This window comes from Gymnogyps californianus, chromosome 1, assembly GCF_018139145.2.
Source record: "Gymnogyps californianus isolate 813 chromosome 1, ASM1813914v2, whole genome shotgun sequence".
Lineage (NCBI taxonomy): Eukaryota > Metazoa > Chordata > Aves > Accipitriformes > Cathartidae > Gymnogyps > Gymnogyps californianus.
This window is the reverse complement of record NC_059471.1, coordinates 96,245,788-96,268,640: the sequence shown is the minus strand read 5'-3', so window position 1 is coordinate 96,268,640 and position 22,853 is coordinate 96,245,788.

The following is a 22,853-nucleotide window of genomic DNA, read 5'->3' as shown; positions in this document are numbered from 1 at the left end:
AGATTCAGTTGATGAAATTTACTCTAAGCTTCATGTGTTCTGAGTCACTTGTTAGAAATTACAAAATAAAATGTGTAAGACATGATCTTAGATTGTTACACCTTACCACATCTACATCAACCTTTTATTCTGTTGTCATTTTTAGTGGAAAGACAACCTAACAAATTATTGTGGAACTTCCTGTTTTATTATTTTCATTTATCTTCAGTGAAACTAAAAAATGAAAACCTCTTGCCATATTCATCTTTATTTATCCACCTTATTTGTTCTTCTTATTTCTTCTTTTTCTGAGGCAAAACAGAAGAGGGGGAAAGAGAAGGCCGAGGGCAAAAGGAGGAAAGGAAAGGGTAAAAGAAAAGCAAAATCAAGGAGAAAATAAAAAAAGTTTTGATACTTTTTCATGGAAACTTTTAGCTTGAAAAAATATCCTATTTAAAGGGTTTACAGTTATTCCATATGGAATAACAGTAGTTTTGTCTTTTTTAAAAAAAATCTCTACCATTTCTAATGTAAATCAGCATAGCTCCACCAAGGTCAATTGAGGACAAGTTACGCAAACTTTAGGCACTGTACTAGCCCATACTTAATATGTTTTAAAATACTTCATCTGAGTTGACAAGATGTGCCTATGGTATCTGAGCTACCAGACTGAAGGGCTGTAGCCTTTAGCCTTCCTCTCTGTCTCCTCACTGTCGTATTTCACTCACAATCTTACTGCATCAGACTTCGATTATCAGCCCTTTTTTGTCAATAAAGCATCCAGCATATTAAAATGTTTTGTATAAATTATAAGAAAATTGAACCCATTTCAACTAAAAAATTATATTATATTTTTTTCCAAAATCAGTGCCAATTTTAAAAATAAGCAGTTTAAGCTTTTTGAAATGTATTGTGGGTGTAGTCTTGATTTATATGCAGTCAGTTATTTTTGTATATATTGAAAAAACCTGACAAGTTTCTATCTCGCATTTCATAAATCAGATTTTTCTGTATACAAAGCACATGTCAGAAATTAGTATCTAAACAACATGCCAGTTGGCTTCTCCATGTGGCAGCTTGCAAACAAAAATATTTGGGGACTGCGAATTTGTGACATGATGACATGTAATGCAATGTACAAACACCAGTTACTTGGAAGTATCCTATTCCCCTACAATGAAAATAAAATGATAAATCATGCTTGCATTGCTGTATCACAGTTCAGCAGGTGGAACTTTCCAAATTCAAGCAGTACTGTTGTTTTTTTCCAAATACGTGTACTGAAAGGTTAAATATTTTATTAGTGGCCTGTCTTTGCATCAGAGTGATATGTCAAAACTGACATGGTGTTTTGTGCGTTTAAGCTATCTGGAAGGGTTTTTTTCCCCATATTAATTGTGTTTCGATCAGAGACAAATTCTGGTTGTACTGAAATCAGTGAAACTTTTTGCACTAACTTCAGTCGGATCAGGAATCAGCTGTCAGAGGACAGGGGAAGAATACTGCTGCCTGCTGAAGCTGATCTGAAACCGTGCTGTTGCCAAAAGGGGAAGTCATGTTCTTGCTTCCACCGATGGCCATATTTCTGGTTGCATCTTTCATGCAGGCCTAGCGATCGTGTGGCTGTGCAGAAAGCAAGATCAGCTTGCTGATCCGCCTGAAGAGTATCACAGGAAAGAAAAAAATGATTCATCTTGCGATAATTACTAGGGCAAACAGTGTCAGCTATTGTTCACATAGTACAGATTCCAAGCTGTGAATCAACATCCATGAGATTTAAATTCAATACGATAAGAACTGAGAACACAAAATGCACTAGTGCTAAGGTATTTTACTTCGTGAAAACCAAAACAAACAGGCCAAGTCTTGTGGAGAAGATGTAAAGGCACATTATTACATTTTTCCAATATAAATGCAGCTGGAAAAGGCTAAAGAAAATAATGTTTAAAGCATGAAAGGTTGAGCAGGATATAGGAAGAAAACTAGAATGAACCAAAAGTAGTTGTCTGACTGAATGGCCATTTAAATAAGCATTGCAGCACAGAAGCTTTCAGGCAGGGTTGAGGATCATCAACAGGCCTAACATATTAGTACATCATAAAGTACAGTGCATGAAAATAATTTAAAAACCCCAAGCATTTTTATTATTACTTAGTCAATGATGTAGATTCTTTTAACATTTTATCCATTTTTTGTTTGTTGTCAAGCCTGCAAATATATTAAACATTTATAGGATCCTCTATAAAATTATTTCTTCTTGTTCTTTTGCTATGACGTCTAGTAAAATATTCTCGCATTTCTGTTCACGTGTCTTGTTATTTTTTGCGCCACATCCATTTTTGTGAAATCAAGAAATACCAAATAAGAAAAAAACAATTAATGAACTGTGCAACAGGTAAGTAGCTTCCTAGTGTGGTGACCAGGGGGAAAAAAAGCTGGTTTTATTCCCATAAATCAAAGTAATCATGCAAATATCTGAACCTTATATCCTTAATTTGCTTTCATAGGTTTCAAAATCTCACTTTCAGCCAAGCATAAACTAATAATGGTTTTAAATGCCTATAGCTTATTTAATTAAAACAGAGTAAGTTCTTTCTTCTATCTCAGCTAAGTGATAAAAACCAGACTTTGTAGGGTGAAGGCCAGACTCAGGATTCTGATGTCCCTGAAACATCTTTATTTCAAGAATTTCAATAAATTCTTTATTGTTTTCTTCCTATTGTATTAACACATTCTTTGGTGTTTTCTCTTTATAGTAGATGTCCGGAATCCCAAATTATATTTCTGTCTAAGTTTGGGGTTTTTTTGTAGTTTAAATGTTCTTTTGCTGCTTTTTGAAGTCTGACTATCTTCCTGCTATCTTTCTGTGGACTTTTTGCAGTTCAGACTTATTTGTTTAATTGATAAATAGTTTTGCATACAATTTTGTATTCCCAGTTATGCGTTCTTTGCCTAGCTAGTTCTGTAATTATTTCAAAAGATGAAAACAAACTTGAAAAACTCAGTAAACCTATCCAGTTACATGACTACTGAATAGAGAAACACAGGATTAGTCAGTGAAGCGAACATGGCAAGTAAAATATAACTGGGACTTCAGTGGAACGTTTGACAATATGTCGTTCAGTTTTACATGGATTAGTAAAGGTTACCTGGAATGCAAGCACTCTCCTAAACCAAAGATGAGGATAAATGTCTCCGGCTGGAAGGAATGCTGGGGGACACGGAGCACTGTTACGTCCTATTTGGTATCTTGATAAGTCATTCAGAAAAAAAGGAAGGAAGCTGATTATTATCAATTGGCATGAATTCTAACATGCAAACACCAGAGCGGAATGCAGTAACGCAAATGCAGGACTGAAAACAACAAATTACAGTACTCTTGGCCAAGCACGACTTAGTCCTGCTAAGGCAATGTGATCAAGAACAGCACTGTTCCAGGGGAGGGACAAACATGGATGACAGAAATGCTGCATGAAACCTAGAAGCGGCATCGGGCAGGTATATACAGCAAAAGATCAATGCAATTTTGAATAGCAGAGATACGACATACTAGACCAACGTGTATTGCCTTCTTTTCACAAGACTTTTGCCATCACGTTTGAAATACTGATTTCAGTTTCATCTCGATAGCAGAAAAACAACTAGGGGATTTACAAAAGAACAGAAAACTGACAGGGAGATTATATGTTATGATTTAAACAGCAAGATGTCAAAAATACCAAACAGATGAAGCTGTTACTGATTATCCTAATTAACAGTCTCTCTAGTGGAGTGGAGTTAGTAAGCTCCCTAAGGTTTGGATCCCAAGGTTTGACGTTATGTGTTTACAGTTTCAGAGACCAAAATTGTCACCAAAAAAGGGAACATTGACCATGTTTACTGTGCTTCCTGGTTATCCCATTCCCAAAATTTGCCAGGTGCTCGTGTGTTCTTCTAAAACAGGTTTAAATATTCAGGATTGATACACAATTGAAATATATAAGCTGAGGAAGCCCTACAGCATCAAGAAGGGAGCTAGAGTGCAACTCATTAAATAAAATGAAAGAAAATAGATGAAATTTAAAAATACAAGATTTGGGCTAATTATTAGCAAACATTTAGTTACTGATGTCTACATGGCAGCATAAATCATTGCTTTGAACATTTAAAACTAGATAGGAAAAGACACGGAAAAATCAGTGATTAATTCTGTATTGGTTGGATGTATTAGGATGACTAATAAAATAGATTTTTAATATCTAAAATCTGTACTGCATCCATCTGAAACTGCATATGCATGCATGCAAGGGATACCAGAATTTGACCCTGTAATTGGTAAAATCCAATGACTTCAATTTGGCAAGACAATCCCGAAGTATTCTATGCTGCATGAGAATGAAGACTGTAAATAAATAATGTATTTATTTTAAATAAATGGGAAAGAGTAAATTTTCCCATATTCCTAAAAGCTCATAAATCATTGTGATTTACTGTGTCAGTCTTACTTTTCAGTTCTGCCATCTATTTCAGTTCAGGTTAAAGGCTGTACATGTGGAGAGACTGACTACAAGATTTTCAATCTCTGGAAATCCAAATCTGCCAGAAAAAATTTTCTGGAGGCCGAGCTTACCCCTTTACCTACAGGAAGAAGTGGCAGCTCTTTTAATTAGGCATTGTCCCAATCAAAACTGCATTCTGTTTGTTAATTCAGGGTCTATGGGATATAGCTATACCTTTGTATAAAGATGTATGTTGAGGATTCACTGGAAGGAAAGCAAATAACAGAGGTCAATAGTAACATTTTACGTAGTTTTGATGCTGCGGAGGTGGGTAGCTTAGTTGGAGGTTACCCTGTTGTAAGAAGGGACCAAGACGCACACAAAACCGGTCATCAGTCAGTATTTCTGCTGACCAGAGTGCTGGGAGTGAACAGGGAGACCGGAGCACAATTTCAGCTTTATAGTGTGTTTTCTATAAAAAAACTCCTTTTGATGTCTCTGTCAGTTTCATTATGCTCATTTTTCATATCAAAGCTAAAACTTCCTTTCCCTGCAATTCCTCCGTTTCACATCAGTTTGCAGCACAGTGAATTAACTCTTCCAAACCAGGCGTCGATAACGTTTTGCTTCAGGAGGTGCCTAATCACTGTGATGAGTTGTCCTAAAAAAATCAGAGACCTTTACAGATGACATTTTCATTTGCAGTAAAAGTTGAAGATGGGTTTAGCAAACAGCTGCTTCCCACAACAGCCTGGATTAGTCATCTTATTCTTACATCAAGCATAAAGTAGTTATTTTATATGGGGAATTATGAAGGAGCCAAATAATTCTGGATTATTGATCTATTTGTCTGCTGGGAGGTTGTGAGTGAAAAATCTTTTGCTCCGTTGTTCTTAATTCAGATGCCATTAGTGTAGAGGTTACTCTAGGATCACTAGGAAAGAAATTGATATAATGCCCACAGTGCTGCAAAAAATGTTTGTTTTCCAAATAAAAATAAATGGAAGTGAACAGAAAAAAAATGTGGTGTTTGGTAACTTAGAAACCACAATGTTTTACAGTAGCAAGATCAGTCAAAAGCTGCTATAAAACATGGCTTGTAGAATTGTACGTAATACTTTAGACATAAATGGCCTAACTACAGTGTAATCAGTAATTATTACCCCGTCTTCTAAAGGGTCTATTTGCACGTATTTTCTTTGACTACCACCATAAAAGGTAGACTAGCTCCATTTTATGTGTGTTATAAATATAGTTTTTCTGATTTCACAATAATTGCCTGTCGTTGTTTAATTTGTCACTGTGATTGAGATCTTTCCTCATTTACACTTCCAAAGTCCTATTGACTTGTTGTAACAGTAACGTATTGTGTAACTACAAAAATTAGTGCAGGGGATGATGCAGTAAACAGCATTTGCAATAAAAAATGGAACATAATTTGCCCTTATTTATACCCAAGTAATCAAGAGTGCTTTGTAGTAATTTCTACAGTATGTTTTTCTATATTTAGAAAAACAACTATGTATCTTTTTTAATAATGAATAAGAAACTGCAGAAATCTTCCAGCTCAGTGCAGGTGTTTACAGCTTTTTGCCTCTCCCCTGATTTACGTGGTGCCAGTTTGCATAATGGACGAGTCACCTTCCAGCACGCACCTTTCGGGGGTGCCCAGCTGAAGCCCTTGAATGCACCTGCCTCCCTGGATCACATCATGCTCTCGTTACATCCCCTTTCTTGCTCCTCTACTGTACTTTGCTGCCTGTTTTAATCTTTTCCACCTGAAGAGCAGAAACAATTTAGCTTTCTAATTGTACTACTTTCTTAAAGAATTTGTTGTGTTTCTCTTTATGGTTGCGTAGTTCTAAATGTCAGTTTGATACCAGGCCAGAAGGTGTTTTTGGCCTGATCGGAGCGGCCGGCCGTAGGGTCCTGTGCTTCGTTTCCCAACCAGCTCACAGGCGACTACTGGGACAGAGCATCGCGCCTGACCGGGCGGTCCTTCGTCAGGTAGCCTTCTGTGGGGACACGCGGAAAATTTCCTTAAAGTTCGTTCAGTGTCAATTAGAAGCAATTTGTTTTCAAAATCCCCCTTTATTGGTGCGTACGTCTGTATATAAAACCAGTAGCGGGAAGGGAGGGACTGCTGAGTAATGGTCGCAGCTGGCCAGGAGAGCCTTGGCCGAAGGCGGGCGCGCGTGCAGGCCTGTGCCCTGGGGAGCTGTGCAAATTCGGGAGTGAGGAGGGGGAGTGGGACTGAATCCATGTCACCCACCGAAGGGGGAAGAGGTGCACCAGGCTGCTAGACCCAGAAGGGAGGGCAACTCACTAGATAATCCTAGAGGCCCCTCAAAAAGTGGGTCTTGGGACTTGTGGGCAAAGGAGAGGGTAGAGACTTCTGGGAGGCAGAAACGTCAGCAGGTACAATGATTTGTGTTGGAAAAAAGGGCTAGATAAGACCTCACAGACGTGTGGGGGTTTTGTGTGTGTTTGGGGTGTCTTTAAGTGCTCTGGGTATCTCAAATGGTCAAAGAGAGAAGACAGGACTTAAGAGCCCTCTCAGGCCGCTGGAGGTACCTTCTGAGATCAAATATTCACACTCTTCAGTTTTTCCACGACAGACCTTTATTTACACAGCTATGATGGACAACCTGCAGTCTGTTCAAACTGTGCTCACTTCCACCACCTGCTTTGAGCAGTCCCCTGCATGGAAACTGCTTATGTGTTTTACCTACATCCACATGATCCCGAGTGTGAAATGGTGACCCTTGGTTTCTCTCTGAAGTTCAATGGTGCACTTCCATTCCTTATTTCAATATTGTTATTGCTTGAGCAACTTTCATCACAGTCTAGCGCTAGATACAGACCTCAGCACTGCACAGGAATCTCAGTATGAGTTAAGAATTTAAAGAGATTTTACGAAATGCTATTCAAATTCTTTTGATGTCAGCATAAATTAATATGCAGAAGTGAAAAGGCATGATACTATATGTTAAACAGTGTTTGTAAAAGACTGCCTTTAGCGAACACAGTTACTCAGAGCAGACTGTGTCGCTGCTGTATGTGTAAGGTACCAAAGGACTTTTTTATGGACTTTGTTGGAAAGAAATAAAAATTCATATATCATATTTTCTTTATTCTATGGAAGATGCCATTTATTTTGTAAACAGAAAGCAGCTGTTTGCAGCACTAGACATTAAACTAGCAACTCTATCTGTTAACTAAGAGCGTTTAATAAGTTCACAATGTGAGTGCTAATGAATGAGTTGATTTTAATATGTATCACATTTCACTGTAGAAACATCCTTATGTTTTGTCTACCCACAGTTTAATTTTATCCTCACTTGACATTCCCAGTAGGCAAGGCCAAAAGTAAACTGGGCTATCCAGTACTACCGATCCACATAGATAGATAAAAAAAAGAAAGAGAACCCTGGGATAAATCTGAGCCAGCTGAGAGGACAGAGAGATGCCTGAACCCGAAGCAGCGCTCCCCGGCTGGCGAGGATGAAGCACAGGATCACCTACCCCACCCCAAAAGTATGATGGAGTGGTCAAGGCGGGCACTCACTGGAAACAAGCACAGTGAATTTCAGGCTGAGAAAGGGAGACGTGGGAGTAAAAAACAAGGAGGGAGAATGGGGATCAGGTTTTCATCAGATTTTCTGGCATCTTGGATTTGCCAGTCCTCCTGCTTGCCAACAGGAGAAGTCCCATGTTCCCTGCTTCTTTATGCTCATTCCCAGCCCAGCTTTGTGTGGCAAGGCAGCGACGTTGTTCATTGAGGGACAAATCTGAGTTCTTTGATCTTAGTATTCTAACTTTGCATTTGCTGGGTAATTAAAAACAGACAAACATGCATGCACACGTTAAAATACAGCAATGTATTTATAAGTGTAATTGAGCTGTGATTAATTCCTCACATTTCATTACAAACTAATAAAAATCCATTACAGGGCAATGAATGGATCCTGCTAGGAGCAGGCCCGTATCTCCTCTGTTCTGCATAATCTGTAGCCACATACAACTTTGCAAAGCATGGGCAAATGCTAACAGGACAATTTGGCAGTATCTCATATCTGCGTTGCACTTGTGAAAGTGACAGTGCAAGCTGTAAGAACATTTAACATCAGAATACCAGCAGACCTTTTAAGTCTTACGTACGCTTCTGCCTCTGTGGAGGATAACGGCATTTCTTCTGTTCTCGAGATAAAGAGAAACTTGCTTTTCTCTCCTTTCCTTCAAAACAGACACTGCAGGGACAGAGGGATGTTATCTTCTTGCTAGTGGCACGAAGGCAGCATCTCAGATATGGATTACCTCGGAATTATCCTTCTTGACAAATAGGTTGTGAAACGATCACTTAGTCTCTTGGCAGGTCCCAACCCTGCCTTCGCCCAAGGAACCCTGAGCAGCTGCTGCCTTCTCTCTACCACTGACTACAGGTACGCATTTTCCTTTCCCTTTGTTACCCTGTACATTTCAGGGTTTTTTAATCCATCTGGTGCAAGGTATGTAACTGCACAGAGCAAGCACAGTTAGAGGGCTTTATCTGCTACTTGTTCCATTAGCTCAGTTAAACACAGAAGAACCTGCCAGCTATTCCACCAGAGCCATAACCCATCTGCATGTAGCTCTAGCTGAGAAGTTCTTCTGAAATACCCCTTCTGTGCTAAATATACTGATTCCTTGACAGCATCTTGCACCATTTGCTCCTGCCCCCAAATTCGTGCAATGGTAGCATCCAGTTTTGCTCCTCTGACATTTGGGGAGGCAGGGAAAGGCACAAAGAGGAAAAAAAAATGTATTTTTAGTTCCTTTTATTGCATTTCAGTATGATCGTTTTCCGGTTTCAAAGGAAATGTAACTGAAACCCAGTGTGGTTTTGGAGTAAGGAAAATGTTAGATAAAAATTAACATTTTAAATCAGGGAAATTATTTGTGAATTAAAATACTTTCTTCTTGTGGCTTTACAGAATCACCTTCCCTTTGCCTTCAGGGTAGCCAGAACAATTTTCAGGCCAAACCAATATTTGAATTCTTGTTCTTCCCAAAGAAAACTAGTGGGTGGGTTTCTTTCTAGGAGCTAAACCAGAGATTTGCCCTAGCATTTAGTTGCAGTTCAGCTTTGGGGAGGCCACCATCCTGTCCGTCCTGCCAGCTTCCACGAATAATGGGCATGCTGTGCCATGTAGCAGACATAGGGATAGTGTTATGCCGAAGTTGTTACAATACCTGCTTTCCCACTGATCATGGTAGAAACATAGTCTACAGCAAATACAACTTCATTTTCATAAAGGAGTGATCCACTGCTTTAGACAACGACGCTCAGCAGTGTCTCCAGTTGGCTGTTCTGGCTAGTACCACCCGAAAGGAAACACTGGGAATATTCAACAAGAAAATATCCTGCAACAAGCTCAGCACTGGGTTTTTTTTCTTTTTAACGTTGCTTGTCTTTTTGCTATGACACAGCCAACTAAGGGAGAGGTTTCTGTTCTTTGGTTTGTTTAACAAATATGAACAACAACATTATAGTCGCTTCTAGTCTTTTGGGCAACTGGAGCTGGCAATGTAAGTTCACCCTACGAAGCCAAGCAAGGAAGGGCTATAAAATTTGTCTGGTGAAAAAAAAGAGAAAAACTGCTTCTCAGCCCTCCCTTCGAGCCCCACCTATGCCTGTCCCTATATTTGTAACCTACAGCCTCCACAGGGTAGGTAACGATGGCATTTGTTCCCTTAGGTTCAGGACGAGTCCGAGGGACTCCATTATTCATTGAAGTCTAGAAAAGGGAATGTTTTTCAGCATAATTTCCAAAGCAGCGGAGTAATTTGGGTTAGTTTTGAATTGTGAACCAGGGCAAGTGCGTTGGAAGAGTCCAGGCTGTGAAAATGTTGGTTGGCTGCAGCCCACACGTAGAGGCAGTGCTGGTCTGCCCTTGCTCATGGTCTGCTCACGCCACCGTCTGAGGGGCTGGATAAAATCCCAGAGACTGCAAATCTAAGACGCAGGAATGGGGCTGTGTCTTTTCTTGATGCGTTTCCCTGCACTACACGCCTTTGTGGGGCAGAGTGGCTTTCAGCTCCGATCCCTTCTGCAACCCGCTGGCAGCACGGCAATGCAAGCTGCAGCGCTGGTATGAGGAAGGTCCGGGAAGCTCCAGCGAAGGGTTGGGAGCAAGCGGCTGCTCCGGGGGGGCAGGCACCACATAGGCTGTGTCCTGGTTTCAGCTAGGACAGAGTTAATTTTCTTCCTCGTAGCTGGTATAGTGCTGGCTTCCCTGCTGAAAGGGCAGCCTTGCGAGGCTGGGTCCCAGGTTCCCAGCCTCATCTCCCCGGGAGCACGGAGACCTGCGACTTCGGTCCTCTGGAGACACAGGTTTCCAGTTCGATGTCTGCAGTGCCCTGCGGTGGCGGTCTGAGAATACCCCAACATGGCCTGCCTCATTTTTTAAGTCTATTGCACTTTACCATAATGAACCTGGATCAAAACCAATGCAAAGCCGGGAATACAACTTCCCATTCCTCAGTCAACAACCATGACAGAGTTCATTCACACTGCCTTTCAAACCCCATGCTACGATCATATGATATTCCAAAAGTCAATGATCAGCAAAGGATATTTCTGCAGGCCAGGAAACATGGAGCTGGAGTTCCCACAAAGGAATCCTTCAGAAAAAATTACCCATTATTATTTTGTTCATCTAAGGTATCTAGCTAGCCCTGATCACTATGGATTTGAGTTTTTCATTCTTTAAATTATTTATCCTCTTAAATTCTTTGTGAGATATGTTGCAGATAAGGCATAGAGACTCCCACCTAACATGATGTAGGAGGTCTGAGACAAAATAACACCTGAACCCAAATCCCAGGCTGTGGCTTTGACCACCGGGCCAACTTCCTCTATAATCTTGCTGGATTATGGAGAAAAATAAACAGTTCATTTCACCAATAATCTAGTAATATAGATTTTACATTGTATATATTTTTATATACACTGACACACAAAATAGAAATGCATGTACATTTATTTCAGGTAGTATTTATAACCTAATGGCATTTATATAATATATGCATGGTTTATATAACATTTAAACTATATATATGCATATGTTTTCAAAGTGCATTAGTATGACACTTAGTACGACATGTTGTCTCTCATTGCAGGATTAGTATTTTCTACTTTTTCCCCCCTGTTCATTTCTTATTGCAACCCACAAGAAAGCAGCTTCATCAGTAACTTATTTTGGCTGACATGTACCTATAAATGTGTAGCATTTATTTGCCATATTGCTGCTCACCAAATGTGGCCATGCTATTGCACTCCTTTGTTTAAAGTTCTCCTCTAAAGGGCTCTCTGCAAGGGCTGCGTAGGAGGCTTTGCAGCAGGGAGGTTTGAAATTGTTTTTCTGAAAATTATTCTGAAAAGTCTGTCCTTTTCAAGGTCTTGGCCAGCTGCACAGCTATTTTCCTCTTTTCATTTTCTTTACTTCTGCAGCACTGAATAATAGTCCCTATCTAATGTTTTATATATAAAATATATAGTTGAATCTCTACCATATACTTCCCTCTTTTGCAGCTTTTACTGGCCACTGAGGCACTTTCAGCGATTCTCCTTTTGCCAGCGTAGTATTCAGTCCCTTAGAGACCAGCCAACTTAGGGACCACTTTTACCACCATTACGCTCATCGTGCATTCCGTATATTGCATGTAGTCCCCTAGATGTCAACGGGTCTCTCATATTTATGGAGTAAATTGATACCATCTATGTCAAAACCTAGCCTTCAGCAGCTGTCTCTTGCTCACCTGCGATGCCAAACAGCCTCACAGGGTATTTCCAGGAATACTGACCAGCCGGCATCAGTACAGCTGCCAGTCCCCCATGCAGAAAATTCCCTCCAGTTTTGACCACAGCCATGGAAAGGACAACCAAACCCCCCAGCACCGTTAGTCTGCATGGGGTCTTACACTCAGCTCACGTCAGCAGAGAAAAAGCACTAGATGTTGACCTACAGCCAACCTTTTTCACCAAATGTTGTAAAGTAGGTGTTTCACCGGGTTGGCAGCCAGGAGTTTGGTCCTACGCTCCTAACGGCTAGGAGCCAAATGGCCCACAAGTGAAAATCCTCGTCTGCTTCAAACCGTGCCTGCTCCTTTATTCATGGAGGTCACAAGTATCCTACGCAAAACTCAGCACGGATCTGGTTCCTGCACACCCTCCTAGGCGATTCAGCCATCTGAGCAGCGACACTTTCCTCAGCCTGTTCACCCAGGAAACATACCTATGTCCAAAAGTCCTTGCAGGATCCGTCCTCGGTTATGCTGCGGCACAATGCATTTCACATGAAGACAGGAGCAGCCTTAAAGTTTTTGCATACATTGACATATACGTGAAAAAGTGGATAATTTCCCTTGTTCCAGGCACTTGGACTATAAATCCATAGAGAACTTGAGTAAACATAACTTTCTTAGTATGTTAAAAAGTTCAGACCGTGGAAAGAAGACATTTCTGAGAAACAGATTTTAGTCTTTGAAATAATTAGACTGAGCTGAACAGATTTTTGGCATTATTTGTAAGCCAGTCATTGTTCAGCCTTTGTACTTAGAAGAGCAATTATGACTCCTTTGGAAACATCCTTAGTTGAACTCTTAAAATAATAAAAACACTCCTCCATAAGACCACATCAACATATGGTTTTCGTAACGACAGCACAAACAAATCACCCACTCATCAAATACGTTTAGGAAGAAGACAGGAACGAACAGAACAAACAAATCTTCTAAAGATTACTTACTGGTCCTGATCAATCAGGAAAAAAAAAAAATCTAAATTGAATTCAGGAACTGCTTATGGGATATAGAATACACATAAAATATGCAAAATACAAATAAGCAAAAACATAAATACCACCAAACACTGTAAAGCAAAGTTTATAGATAATATGCTGTGAAGTTGTATTTCAAAAATACGGAGCTGCTGATGCCCAGCTTTATGATCCACTCACTAGTTTACTTTTTAACTTTGGTGATACATCATGAGTAAGCAAGAAAGAGATAAAGTACATCTACACTAGTGATCGTTATCAGAACATCCTCCCTGGTTTCACCACCTTCCTGGTAACTCCAGGGTGAGGTCCCAGCTGAACAAAAGCTGGTGGGTGATGTGCATCCCTGCTGCAGTTCCCTCTGGTAGATGCTGCTGTGTGGTGACTACATGGGTGTTAACTATTTTGAGATTCACGGACCCCTGTCACCTTTCTGTGGCTCCAGCCAGCTTGGTGTAGCTCTGTGGTGCATACTGACGAGTTAGTATCACTTCAGAGAAGTGGAGTCCCAAAGCACATCTGTCTAGGCCTCTGGAGCTTAACGCTACCACAGAAAATACCCTGGCAATGTAAGCATCCATGCTTTCCAGGAGCCTGGTCTTGGGGCAGTCCTGAAAGCACACATGTCTTTAGAAATGTGGAAGCTGAGGTAAATGGACACAGAAAGGTTTCGAACTGTAAGTAACCCCTGATCTTACCTCACGTAATATATAGAAATGTACATGCACACACACATACAGAAGGCCTATACCTTTTCATAGCTTCAATTTTCTCACCACTTTTGAGCACCTTTTAGGTACTAGTCAGGTCTTTCTGGAGCCTGGAAAGACTTGCCTTCTCCTTTGGATCACGATGTCTGTCTCTCTGCTTACTGCATCTTTTTGTGCATACGCTGGAGACTGTGCCTAACAGCTGCTTCTCCATAACCTCTTCCTCTGCCAGGCGACATACAGATCAGTCGTCCTGCATGACCTGTGTCCGTGCAGCACATGTACGGCTTCCTGCGGCTGAGCACTGAGAAACAACTTGGCTGCCAGCAGCGGCCAGCGCAGCTTCCACACAACTCCCTGCAAAAACTTCAGTCAAACCTTGGTGTACGAGAAAAAGGGAGCAAACAAGCTCCACATTCAAAATGGGGTTTGCCATCTGACAAATACCCAGAAAGAGCCCTCTGTATGAAACAGAATTTTAAAAATGAACTTAAGCAGATTCCTCCAAGAAGTGATCCTGCCTGCATGAATGTGCTGGTTTGGGCTGGGATAGAGTTAATTTTCTTCACAGTAGCTAGTAGGGGCTACGTTTTGGATTTGTGCTGAAAACAGTGTTGATAACACAGGGATGTTTTCATTATTGCTGAGCAGTGCTTAAAGAGCCAAGGCCTTTTCTGCCTCTCACCCCACCCCACCAGCGAGGAGGCTGGGGGTGCACAAGAAGTTGAGAGGGGACACAGCCGGGACAGCTGACCCCAACTGACCAAAGGGGTATCCCATACCGTAGGACCTCGTGCTCAGCATATAGAGCTGGGGGAAGAAGAAGGAGGGGGGGACGTTCGGAGTGATGGTGTTTGTCTTCCCAAGTACCCGTTACGTGTGATGGAGCCCTGCTTTCCTGGAGATGGCTGAACACCTGCCTGCCGATGGGAAGTGGTGAATGAATTCCTTGTTTTGCTTTGCTTGTGTGCGCGGCTTTTGCTTTACTTATTAAACTGTCTTTATCTCAACCCACGAGTTTTCTCACTTTTACTCTTCCGATTCTCTCCCCCATCCCACCAGGGGGGAGTGAGCGAGCGGCTGTGTGGTGCTTAATTGCTGGCTGGGGTTAAACCACGACAATGTAGGTCTGTTGTTTTTGCTTGCCCTCTTCCGAGTATGTGTTTTGTGACTATAAGAACAGACTAGAACACTCTACATGCTAGTTTTGATTCCAGTTGGAAAGTGAACCAAGCAAATCTCCCACACTTCTCCTCCTCCTCTGAGTAACTCAAGATGAGACTGAAGGAGAACAGCGTTAAAACAGTGATGGCTGAACTGGAGCCCCTGCTACCACGTTCTCACTGTTGCTGCAGCCTGTGAGACTGGGCAGATGGTATCAGTGCCAGGAAATATATGGCAACAAAAAGATAGAGCCAGAGTGTCTTGCTCGTTGTCAATGCAATGAGTTAATGACAGGAAGAGAAACTAGGTTTCCTCCTCTAATCCCTACCCGTGCTGTTTTCAGGTTCAATCAGACTCAGGATTGCTGCTGCTACAGATGCTTAGCTCAGAATTATGTCCCAAATAGCTTCAGCAGACGGCACTGCCTCTGTCCTGCCATGTGCTGAAAGCTCTGCATAGTAGTGCTTGGTCTTCTTTAGGGGGGCGTAGCTCTCACTCTGCTAAAATCATTGTCAAGTCCTTGGAGAGACCGAAAGTGCTGATGATGATCAGTGGTGATGAGTCACGGTGGGTGGAATACATCCATGGAAACAAATATTAATGAAAATCAGGAGGAAAAGGTGAACATTATCTGTCTTTGAACAGTTTTATCAGAGGCAATGGCTGCTTTCAATTTTTGTCAAACTGCGTTACTATTTTATCAGAAATCAGGATTTGAGTATTTAAAAACTGGAAAAATTAACAGTGCTACTGGAAACAATGCTGTGACATAGTCTATTATTATTGAGCTTTGAAAGGTAACTAAGTGACAGTCTGATCCTTTGGGGAATTTCTCAAGACTTAATCTTTGTTACAAAGAAATTATTTAAATTTTATTTGACATTGCCGTTGTGAAGTTAGGAAAAGTCTTGGTGACAAAGTACCATTACTCTGTATGAGTGCAATAAGGAACACCTCTCTGACTTGTCAGTCTGTCTCCCCGGTTGCCAGGGGCCTCAATCTTTGCAGGAAAATTACCCTTGAAAAACAAATCCAGTTCTCCTAATCTCAGGGGTGCTAAAGTAAGCTAGTCCTTTGGCCAGAGAAATGTTATTTAGAGATCTGCATCTAGGAAGGGGATACAGCCACAGGGAACGGGGCAGTTGGCGGCAGCCCTGTACTCTGGGAGTCTCATGTTTGACTGTGTTGGCATGTTTTCAGTTATCTGGGGGAAATTTATTTAGTTTTATTTCAGGAAGCACAGAAGAAGCTGTAGGAGGGCTCCTAAGCTTGAGGTGAGCTGAGAGCAGCCAGGTGTTTCAGTGAATACTACCTATGACTAGCAGAGCAGTATCTGATTGAAGGTTTTTCCTTGCCAGCAGTGATGACTCACATGAATTATCTTTTCTCGTTGTATGTGGTCTAGTGTTTACTCATTACAGTTCTGTATTGTTTTTCATTTCTTGCAAGAAAATGAAAAACATTATTACCACATTTCCCTTCAGTTTAGGATTTTTAACCTTTTCTTGGTGCGGGGCCTCACAAACAGAAAGTCTGAAATTCTTTGGGCTCTTTGCCACTCAGATGGCATTTCTGGAGGGTCCTCAACTTTTTCAGTGTGGACTGTTTCTAAATCTGCCCTGCCCAGTTATTATCCTATTACTGTTAGCTTTGTAGAAAGCTATGCAAAAGAGTTTTATTTTTCTCTGAATTGTTTATGTGCACTTAAGCTACAGAAACTTAATAGGAACATCTGTTAACTGTGGAAGTGGTACATATGATTGATTCATCATCATAGCTTCTCTAAAAAAGTAATTCCTTACATTTCCTTTGCAAGACAGACTTCCAGAAGGTCCTCTGTCAGTCCATGTTCTCACTCTCTCCATTGGTTTGTCCGAGTGCTTGAGTGACAGTGGCAGGGAACTCCAGAATACCTACAAGATATAACAAGGGAATCGGATATTTGTGTCTGAAGGACAAGTTAAAAATAAAATATATCACTATATTCATGATCATGACTGTCGTGGTTGAACCCCAACTGGCAACTAAGCACCACGCAGCCGCTCACTCCTCCCCCCACCTGGTGGGATGGGGAGGAGAATTGGGAAAAAAAAAAGTAAAACTCGTGGGTTGAGATAAGAACAGTTTAATAACTAAAGTAAAATCAAATATTATAATAATAATAATAATAGTAATGAAAACGAATATAACAAAAAGAGAGATAAAACCCAAGAAAAGACAAGTGATGCACAACGCAATTGCTCACCACCCGCTGACCGATGCCCAAGCAGCAATCCACCCCTCCCAGCCAACTCCCCCCCAGTTTATATACTGGGCAGGATGCTCTATGGTATGGAATATCTCTGTGGCTAGTTTGGGTCAGCTGCCCTGGCTGTGCTCCCTCCCAGCTTCTTGCACACCTGCTTGCTGGCAGAGCATAGGAAACTGAAAAGTCCTTAACTTAGGATAAGCGCTACTTAGCAACAACTAAAACATCAGCGTGTTATCAACATCATTCTCACACTAAATCCAAAACACAGCACTGTACCAGCTACTAAGAAGAAAATTAACTGTCTCAGCCAAAACCAGGACAATGGCTAAGAGCTGTTTAAATAATTTCTCTAAAATAATACAGTACTACAGTCAGTACCCTTTTCTGAAATTTTATAATATGGATATACAGTAGACAAAAAGTTACCTCCAGAAAGTTAAAAACCTTTTATTTTTTTACTTACAACAAAACTACAAATTAAGAACACAAACTTTGCAGAATCTTTTTTAAAAAAAAAAGGAAAAAGTCACTTTGCATACACATGAGAAAAGTTTTTAACAAGAATATGACAAGAGCTGCATCTCGTTGAGACCTATATCACATTAAAGACAACCTTCCAGTGCCTCGCAAGACTTCCTGCTTTTTTAAGACTCTCAGTTCCCCTCCTCGCCCTTTATTTGCCTAGGTAATCACAAGAAGCCTCAAATTTAGCTCAACACTCCAGTCTTTATTAAGCTTTTTGACTGTGCAAGATTAACCTTCATGAGTCATCTCCTTCTGCAGTCTGCTCCCACCGCTTAAGTATTAGCTACCTCCTGGAGAGATCCTAAAGCAATAATGAACTCAACTTCACCAGACGTGCGGTCTACCACAAAACCTAGCTCCCCTCCCTCTCTCCACGATCTCAGCATTTGCCACATGCATGGCATACAGACCGTCCAAACGCATTGATGGGATCTATACAATAGCATGAGGTCATGGTCAAAGCTCTGTGCTGCAGTCCAAGTCTAGTAACAGATCAGAGGTGAGATCAAAAGATTAATGGATAATCAGCTTGCATTATTAACAATGTTGTAAATAAAATGAGGAGGAAAGATCAATCTCCCCCCTTAACTTTTTGTTTCCTCACTTTTCCAGGCTAGGGTCACGGCAATGTAACCTGCCGCAGCCTGACCTGACACCAACCATCGGTTGTGTTTAGTAAGCAAAATGCAGGTGCTGTGGATCCAGTGCATCTTGCTTGGGTGATATCTTTGGTTCTTACCTGTTTAAAAACCTCTCACAGCACACTAAACTTAAGGTTTTTCTTTTTGTACCTGTTAGTTTAATCCTACAGCAAGGGACAATTTAAACTCTTGTTAGTTAATCTAGACAACAGACATCCCTTTCTCTGCCCTTTCCTCCTCTCCTCGTACATGGATTGTGGTGGGAATTTCTAACAGAAATTTCATTAGGATAAACAAATTAAGATTTATGGTTGGACTCAATGATCTTAAAGGTCTTTTCCAACCTAAATGATTCTATGATTCTAAGATGAAAGAGACTGTTATAGAATTAGAGGACTACAAAATTGAAAAGCAGAATTTAGATGATGATCACAAAACAGGAAAAAATTCTCATAAATAACATTTTACAAAGTTAAGAAAAGCAACAAAGGTTGAAGACAACCAACACAAGCAAGCCATCAAAAGTCTCTTATGGAGATGGCACAAGACAGAAGGATATATATTTCTTAGCATAATAACTACAGGGAGGAGGATCTTCATTTTAACATCTTCCTAGTGCATCACAGTTCGGATTATGGCCCCTCTCTGCCAGGCAAGCAAGAAAGAGCTGGGATAACTCCTGGTGCAAGCTTTCACTCCTGCTCCGAAAACAATCTGGCGGCTGTTGCAGAAGGGTCACAACCTCCAAGAATCAAGAGTTGGCTGCCTTCCCACAACAGCCCTTGCCCAGGGTCTCGATGGACTGAGAACCCAAATTCCTTCCCGTACCTGAGAAGACATTTCTCTGCCATTTGCCAGCCTACTGAGCTTTGAAGAACAGCATGTCCAGTATGGTTTTTGAAAAGAAATCATCCACTCCTTCCAATATGTTTATTGCCAGGTTATTCAAACTGCATTTACTAGGTTAAATCTGCTCAGAATGTAAGTTTCGCTCACATATATGACCTAGTGAAGATGGCCTGCAGTGTCTGTTGCCTTTAGTTTTTATAAATAGCCACGCAAGATGGTTAAAAATTCAAGCATGTGTGTCCCACCTTGGAAGTCTGGTCAGCAGCACAAAGCAGCTGTTAGGATTGGAGTCACGCAGGCGTTTGAAGGTTAGGGGGCTCTCCTCTGCTTTTTGGTTTTTGGGTTGCTTATTGTGGGGTTTTTTAGTATTTGCAAGGTAAGTATGCCATGTATGTTCTCTTGCAAGCCATGGTAATGAACTTGCTTGTCACAGGTATGTGGTCAGATGGTGGATGCACAGTCTGAACTTGTAGCCAGGGCTTATAGAGCAAAGAGAGCAACTTCTTCTGTACAGTTCTTCTGATGCTACGGGGAAACTTTTTCTTTCTAAAGAGCCTTTAAGGGTGAAGCCAAAACGTAGCCCAGGTTTAAATTGCCTACCTTTCCTTGAAAAATTTGTGCCAGTGGATAGCTTGAAGAAGGCACCTATGTGCACTTAATTTGAATGGGTTTGGGGGATTTTAGACATCACGATGGGGCTGGTCAAAAGCTCTCCAAGATATTCTGCATCTCTGGAGCCATGAGGTTTGCTGTCTCTGCACAGGTTGTGAAGCTTGCAGGAAGCAAGAGCAATCCCGATGGCGTTTTCTGTGCTGCCACCAAGCCAATCCCACAGGCAGTGCCCGCAGACCCCGTGCAGCCGTAAGGCATGCTCAGCAGCCACCCAGGAGCAGCTGAGGACGTGGCTGAACCACCCACCACGGCTGTGGTTGCCAGAGGCCTACTGCACCCTCCACAATTGGTACCCCACTGCGAAACGTCTTGTGTTAGGAAGCGGGTGCATCCTGATCGCAGAAGAGAGACACCAGAGTCCCACAACCTGCCGAAAGGCCTTTCTCTGGCGCTTTCTCAAGCTCCTTCCTTTCAGCTTGTCACACTGCCCTGACTCGGCAAGAGGGGTGCAAAAGGAGGCAGGGCTGCCTGGTGCATTTGTGTGGTACACCCAGGTGGGATCCAAAACAAGTGCAAGGACGGTCTTGCCAAAAACGCTGCAAAGGCTTGTGGACCGGGCGATGTGTGAATGCACTTGACGAGACTGTGTGGGTATCCTGAGAGTACAGCACCGTGGGGTATGGCCGAGAGAAGGGCGCAGGTGCGGCCATTTGTACCAATGAGGAGAGTGAGCCCCAAGATCAGAGGGACCTCAAGACAGTGGCGTTAAGTTTGGAGTAGTAGCTGGACTGCTAATTGCGTGTGAGATGCAGACACAGCCTAACAGGTCACAAGACAACACTTAAACTTCAGACCAAATTCAGCACCCAGCATTCTGTCAATGCACACCTAAGTATTTAAGACAAACTCCATTCAGCGAGCACACCACCGCTTTCTAGTTTCAGTCTCCAAGTTGATGCAAACAGATGTTGCATGTAGAATATAATGCAGTTTCTAATATTAATCTTTAAAAAGTACTGAGCACATAAATCTCTCCATTCTGAAGGGAAATTAATATAATTGTTTGTACAGACATGAGGAAAGTCATCTGAGAAGTGCTGCTGCATGACCAGTTAAAAATAGTGAAACCAAATATTAAGAATTTGAGCAACAGAAAGTAGAAAAACATCTCAGCCAGCAGGCTCATACAATCCAAGCACAACTTTCTAGTCGCCTCCCTTACCTTATTGGCATCTGACTTGGAAATCTTGCACAGATTTAAGACTGTCTCTGTCAGGCATGGGATAAGAAATTTCAAAGCACTGACTGAGGTGATACGAAACAAGGTAGCTATAATGACCATCCCGAAAAGCCTTTCTCTCTATTATCTCTCTACAGCCTCGCCTACACAACGAACAAGAGAAGCGAAAGGTTGCAGGAGCTCCACAGGGATGCGCTCAGCCAGAAGAGTAAACAGTAGGAAAAAAATATCTTCTGGGATCTCCCCGAGAGATAGAAAGAGAGCCGCTGAATGCCAGCCATGCAAACTGCTGCAGGGTTTGCAACTGCATCGACAGTTGTGAAACTGAAAACCGCCAACAGGTCTGTCTGCGTTAGTCGAAGCCCCTGCGCTCTTCTCCTGGCCAGGAGATCATCTGCTACAGCAACCACTATCGTGGCTCAGCTACAAACCCAGACTGACAACAACCCAGAAGACCCAAAATACCTGGATAATGGGAACCTTTTCTAGGCATACCATGGATGAGTTAGCTGGGTTGCCTTTTGTCCAGTCTTGGCATCATGAAGGAAGCCAGGAAAGCAGCTTTTTTAGTTTTGTTAGCGTGCTTCCTTCTACTGTTAATTACAAGGACTGCGTAACACACTCCAAACTTTTTTTTTTTTTTGACAAACTGCTAGTGTTAGAAAAAAGAATGTAATTCATTTAGCAACAAAAGCCAACAAGCTTTTTGTTATTGATAGGGAGATGAATACTAAAAAAAAAAATTTTATGCTTAAACATGGAAAGTCCAAAGATGTTAGGTGTTTGTCAAAACAAATTGTAAGAGACAAATTTGTGTTCCATACAGAAATAGATTTATTGAAAATCTTAAGGAAGACAATATATTACCTCGTTCTATCTGGCATGCTATCACCTGCTTATCACGATGGCAAATGCTTGTAATAAAAATCAGTTAATAAGCAAACCACTATTTTATACACTAACTTCAAATTTTATATGCTAACTTCAATCTCAGAGCTGATTTAAGAAGTACCTTCACCTAGAACATATGTTTTTCTTTTTTTTTATATCTGTTAAGGCTGGTGTAATTAAGGGGTTAATTAGAATCTTAAATGCTTAGTTCGCATGTTGCGAGATATGTCTCACTCTATAAAAATAGCTTTATGACATGGGAAAAAGTGGGGGTTTTTCATTATAATTGCCTGTCTTGTGTATTGGCAGCATGAGAGTCCAAATGAGAGACTGTAAACATTTTTAAATAATCTGTTTCCAATTTTCTTTTATTATTTATAATAATTGAACTCTCTTGCTTTCTTTATGTTCATATTACCACAATGTTCCTGTAGCTGTACTTACTGTGTCAGCTACCTCTGCATCATGGCTATAAAGGTTGTATGCACACAATAAAAACAAAATAAAAGCAGTAAAATACAGTTGTGTGACTTTTAGCCCACCAAAACACCACTGACAGCACCCACTGTTGCATCGAAGGAGAGAGCAAACTGGGGTCAGGCAATTCCAAATTTCATTTTTTTAAATGTTTCACGGCTCACATCGACTTTAACCTTTGTTCTTTGAGGGGCCTTGTATTTTGTTTTCTTTTCTG